Source organism: Cryptomeria japonica, unplaced genomic scaffold (genome assembly GCF_030272615.1).
Source record: "Cryptomeria japonica unplaced genomic scaffold, Sugi_1.0 HiC_scaffold_132, whole genome shotgun sequence".
Lineage (NCBI taxonomy): Eukaryota > Viridiplantae > Streptophyta > Pinopsida > Cupressales > Cupressaceae > Cryptomeria > Cryptomeria japonica.
In genome coordinates, this window is record NW_026728954.1 from 14,076 (window position 1) to 20,000 (window position 5,925).

The 5,925-nt window shown below is 63.7% G+C and overlaps 1 non-coding gene across 1 annotated transcript; it reads left to right on the forward strand.

Annotated features, from left to right (window-relative positions):
- Nucleotides 1–1,484: 1,484 nt before the first annotated feature.
- Nucleotides 1,485–1,603, forward strand: LOC131866121 (5S ribosomal RNA). The gene has a single exon (XR_009364753.1). It is a non-coding gene; the product is annotated as a 5S ribosomal RNA (ribosomal RNA).
- The last annotated feature ends 4,322 nt before the right edge of the window (nt 1,604–5,925 follow it).

Consider the following 5,925-nt stretch of genomic DNA (forward strand, 5'->3'; position numbering starts at 1 on the left):
TGCCAAGGTGGGTCACGGGGTGGGTGCCAAGTTGCTAGGTTGGGTTCCAAGGTGGGTGCCAACGTGGGTGCTAGGGTGCGTGGGTTAAAGGGTGTGTCACAACGTGGGTGCCAGGATGGGTGCGCACCCACACTGGCCAAGACGGGTGCGGGTGCAAGGTTGGGTTCCAAGCCCGGTCACAGGCTGGGTGCTAGGATGGGTGGGTGCCAAGGTGGGCACCAGGGTGGGTGCACCCACCCTGGCCAAGGTGGGTCACGGGGTGGGTCCTAGGGTGGGTAACGGGGTGGGTACTAAGGTGCGTGCCAAGGTGGGTCATAGGGTGGGTGCCAAGGTGGGCACCAGGGTGGGTGTGCACCAACCCTAGCCAGGGTAGGTCACGGGGTGGTTGTCGGGGTGGGCGTCAAGGAGCCAAGGTGGGTGGCAAGTAGCCAAGTTGCGTGCCAAGGTGGGTGTCGGGGTGGGTGCCAAGGATCCAAGGTGGGTGCCAAGGAACCAAGGTGGGTGTCTGGGTGGGTGCCGAGGTGGGAGCCAGGGTGGGTCCCAAGGTGAGTGCAAAGGTGGGTGCCAGGGTCAAGGTGAGTGCCAATGTGGGTTCCAAGGTGCCAGGGTCAGGGTGAGTGCCAATGTGGGTTCAAAGGTGCTAAGTTGGGTGCGAGGTTGGGTGCGAGGGTGGGTGGGTGCCAAGGTGTGCTAGGTGGAAGCCCGGGTGGGTCGGCATCCCATGGGTGTCGAGTTGGGTGCCTGATGGGTGCTTCTTGTCAAGTTTTAGTCGTCGGGACTCATTTCGAGCCTTAGAGGTCGTTTCTTGTCCGGTTGCCCTGTCTTCGACCTGGGAACCCAATTTTGGTCCTCGGGTCCCATTTTTTTTTGTCTCGCATCCCACTTTTGGCCTGTGGCCTTTTCGGGGTCGATTCTCGTTTTGGGCATCAGAGCATGTTTCTTCTCCTAAAACCCAATATTTGTTTATTAAGTCTCGGAACACATTTTTGTTCTCGTGGACCCATCATGGGTCTTGGAACGCATTTGTGGTCCTTGGGTCCCATTTTGCATCCCGAAACTTGTGTTTTGGTGCTTGATCCCTATTTTGGGTGCCCACCTTGCACCAAGTGCGCACCCGGGGCAAACCGAGCGCCTTGGTGCACCGGGGCAAGATCGAGCGTGCACCCGAGGCGCCCCGAACATGCACCAAGGTGCACTCGGCCCACATGTGAGCGCAGGTCGTTGCGCCCGAGGTGGTGTGTGGGCACCGCGTTGCAGACGGGACACTGCACGCACACGACGCCCCCTCCAGGTGCACGCACGTAGGCCGGGCCGGGTGCACACCCGACGCCCTAGCAAGGTGCGCGCACCCGGGCAGGGCTCACACTTGGCGAACGGGGCGCACTTCGCGAGGGAGGGTGTGCACCTCGACGGGGGTGGGTGGCCGGGGTGGATTCGCACGTGGGTCGCGGTTTGCTAAGTACACACTGCGACAAGCTCATAACGGGTGCGATCATACCAGCGTTAGTGCACCGGATCCCATCAGAACTCCGCAGTTAAGCGCGCTTGGGCCGGAGTAGTACTGGGATGGGTGACCTCCCGGGAAGTCCCGGTGTTGCACCCTTTTTTAGTTTTTCGCCGGGCGTCGCAATGCTATTTGAATAAACCTTTTGCCCGTTTGCGTTCTCGTCGGGGCCGGGCCGGGCCGGGGTGCGCTGCCCGCACTACCGCGCGCGCGGGGGCGACACCGAGCGCGCACCCGAGGCGCCCCGAGCACACAGGCCACGGTGCAACCCGGGCGTTGTGCGCGCACCCCGGTGCGCCCGAGGTGCTGCGCGCGCACCCAGGTGAAATCGGTGTGCACCTCGGCCAGTGCGCGCTCGGTCGAGTCGCGCACGTTGGCCAAGGTGCACGGTGATGTTTCTTACTCTAAGGTTCCGCACCAGACGCCCGGGACAGGTGAGCGAAGCTGGGCGGGGCCGGGTGCGCGGCCGGGGCAGGTGCACGCAGCTGGAGAGAGCTTTGGAGCACACTTCGGAGCGCACCAATGATGCGCTCCATTCAAAAGTTTCCTGAAAAGGCAAAAAAAGTTGAGATTATAGAATTTCCCACTTGAGAGATTGTAAAAAAAAAAAATTTAAAATGAAGGAAACGCGGGTGCCAAGGTGTGCGCAGCCCAGCCAAGGTGTGCGCACCAAGGCGCCCACCCTGGCGAAGGTGCACGCAAGGTGCGCACCCGAGGCAAACCGGACAATTAACCCAACTTTCGACTTCGCGCGCACCTTGGAGCGCACTTCGGAGCGCTCCTTGGTGCGCACCAATCTTGGGCACCTCGGAGTGCACCATGGCGCCCACCAAGGTGCGCACCCGGGGCAAACCGAGCTCCGACTTCGTGCGCACCTTGGAGCGCACGAAAGGTGCGCACCATGGCGCCCACCAAGGTGCGCAGCCCAGCCAAGGCGTGCGCATCAAGGTGCGCACCCTGGCGAAGGTGCGCACCCGGGGCAAACCGAGCTCCGACTTCGTGCGCACCTTGGAGCGCACAAAAGGTGCGCAACCCAGCCAAGGTGTGCGCACCCCGGTCAAACCGAGCTCCGAATCGTGCGCACCAGAGGTGCACGCCATCGTGCGCACCTTGGAGCACACTTCGGAGCCCTCCTTGGTGCGCGCCGATGTTGCGCACCTCGGAGCGCACCCGGGGAAAACAATGCAATTAACCCGACTTTCGACTTCGTGGGCACCTCGGAGCGCTCTCGGGTTCGCACCTCGGAGCACACCGAGGTGCGCACCTTTGATGCGCTGCCTTCACCAATTTCCAGAAAAGGCAAGAAAACATTGAGAAGGTGTGCGCACCGAGGTGCCCACCCTGGCGAAGGTGCACGCGAGGTGCGCACCCGGGGCAAACCGGGCTCCGACTTCGTGCACGCCGCACCTTGGAGCACACTTCGGAGCGCTCCTTGGTGCGCACCAGGGCGCGCAACCCAGCCGAGGTGCCCACCCCGGCGAAGGTGCACGCGAGGTGCGCACCCGGGGCAAACCGGGCTCCGACTTCGTGCACGCCATGGTGCCCACCGCGGCGAAGGTGCACGCGAGGTGCGCACCCGGGGCAAACCGGGCTCCGACTTCGTGCACGCCGCACCTTGGAGCACACTTCGGAGCGCTCCTTGGTGCGCACCATGGTGCCCACCAGGGCGCGCAACCCCGCCGAAGGTGCACGCGAGGTGCGCACCCGGGGCAAACCGGGCTCCGACTTCGTGCACGCCGCACCTTGGAGCACACTTCGGAGCGCTCCTTGGTGCGCACCATGGTGCCCACCAGGGCGCGCAACCCCGCCGAAGGTGCACGCGAGGTGCGCACCCGGGGCAAACCGGGCTCCGACTTCGTGCACGCCATGGTGCGCACCGCGGCGAAGGTGCGCACCCGGGGCAAACCGGGCTCCGACTTCGTGCACGCCGCACCTTGGAGCACACTTCGGAGCGCTCCTTGGTGCGCACCAGGGCGCGCAACCCAGCCGAGGTGCCCACCCCGGCGAAGGTGCACGCGAGGTGCGTACCCGGGGCAAACCGGGCTCCGACTTCGTGCACGCCGCACCTTGGAGCACACTTCGGAGCGCTCCTTGGTGCGCACCATGGTGCCCACCAGGCCGCGCAACCCAGCCAAGGTGTGCGCACCAAGGTGCACGCGAGGTGCGCACCCGGGGCAAACCGGGGTCCGACTTCGTGCACGCCGCACCTTGGAGCACACATCGGGGCGCTCCCGGGTTCGCACCGGCGTTGCGCACCGTGGTGGGCACCTCGGAGCACACCAAGGTGGGCAGCGAGGTGCGCACCTTTGATGCGATGCCTTCACTAATTTCCATAAAAGGCAAAAAAAAAACGAGATTTTAAAATTTCCGTTTTGAAAGATAGTGAGAAAAAGGGAATGCTGGTGCCATCTTGAGCCCGCCCTGGTGCGCAGCCCAGCCAAGGTGTGCGCACCAAGGTGCCCACCCTGGCGAAGGTGCGCGCCCGGGCAATTAACCCAACTTCCAACTTCGCGCGCGCCAGGGTGGGAGCGCACCCAACAACCGGGCCTGGGAAGAGCCAATGCGAGAAACCCCACCAAACGCTCTGACAAAAAAAGAGGGGGCGCTCCAGTAACCCCGCTTCGGAGCGCACCCTGGGCAAACCCAGCCAAGGTGCCCACCCCGGCCAAGGTGCAGGCGAGGTGCGCACCCGGGGCAAACCGGGCTCCGACAACGTGCACGCCGCACCTTGGAGCACACTTCGTAGCGCTCCCGGGTGCGCACCTCAGAGCACACCAAGGTGGGCAGCGAGGTGCGCACCTTTGATGCGCTGCCTTCACTAATTTCCAGAAAAGGCAAAAAAAAAAGGAGATTTTAAAATTTCCGTTTTGAAAGATAGTGAAAAAAACGGAACGCGCGTGCCATCTTGAGCCCGCCCTGGTGCGCAGCCCAGGTAAGGTGCCCACCCTGGCAAAGGTGCGCACCCGGGCAATTAACCCTACTTCCGACTTCGTGCGCGCCAGGGTGGCAACCGGGCCTCGGAAGAGCCAATGCGAGAAACCCCACCAAACGCTCCGACAAAAAAAGAGGCGGCGCTCCAATAACCCCGCTTCGGAGCGCAGCCGGGGCAAACCCAGCCAAGGTGCCCACCCCGACGAAGGTGCACGCGAGGTGCGCACCCGGGGCAAACCGGGCTCCGACAACGTGCACGCAGCACCTTGGAGCACACTTCGAAGCACTCCCGGGTGCCCACCGGCGTTGCGCACCGTGGTGGGCAGCGAGGTGCGCACCTTTGATGCGCTGCCTTCACTAATTTCCAGAAAAAGGCAAAAAAAAATGAGATTTTAAAATTTCCGTTTTGAAAGATAGTGAAAAAAAAGGAACGCGGGTGCCATCTTGAGCCCGCCCTGGTGCGCAGCCCAGGCAAGGCATGCGCACCAAGGTGCCCACCCGAGGTGCACACCCGGGGCAAACCGGGCTCCGACTTCGTGCAGGCCGCACCTTGGAGCACACTTCGGAGCGCTCCTTGGTGCGCACCATGGTGCCCACCAGGGCGCGCAACCCAGCCAAGGTCTGCACACCAAGGTGCCCACCCCGGCGAAGGTGCACGCGAGGTGCGCACCCGGGGCAAACCGGGCTCCGACTTCGTGCACGCCATGGTGCCCACCGCGGCGAAGGTGCACGCGAGGTGCGCACCCGGGGCAAACCGGGCTCCGACTTCGTGCACGCCGCACCTTGGAGCACACTTCGGAGCGCTCCTTGGTGCGCACCATGGTGCCCACCAGGGCGCGCAACCCAGCCAAGGTGTGCGCACCAAGGTGCACGCGAGGTGCGCACCCGGGGCAAACCGGGGTCCGACTTCGTGCACGCCGCACCTTGGAGCACACATCGGAGCGCTCCCAGGTTCGCACCAGCGTTGCGCACCTTTGATGCGCTGCCTTCACTAATTTCCAGAAAAGGCAAAAAAAAACGAGATTTTAAAATTTCCGTTCTGAAAGATAGTGAAAAAAACGGAACGCGGGTGCCATCTTGAGCCCTTCCTGGTGCGCAGCCCAGGCAAGTTGTGCGCACCAAGGTGCCCACCCTGGCGGAGGTGCGCGCCCGGGGCAATCCGGGCTCCGACTTCGTGCACTGCATGGTGCCCACCAAGGCGCGCAACCCAGCCAAGGTGCCCACCGCAGCGAAGGTGCACGCGAGGTGCGCACCCGAGGTGCACACCCGGGGCAAACCGGGCTCCGACTTCGTGCACGCCGCACCTTGGAGCACACTTCAGAGCGCTCCTTGGTGCGCACCAGGGCGCGCAACCCAACCAAGGTCTGCACACCAAGGTGCTCACCCCGGCGAAGGTGCACGCGAGGTGCGCACCCGGGGCAAACCGGGCTCGGACTTCGTGCACGCCGCACCTTGGAGCACACATCGGAGCGCTCCCGGGTTCGCACCAG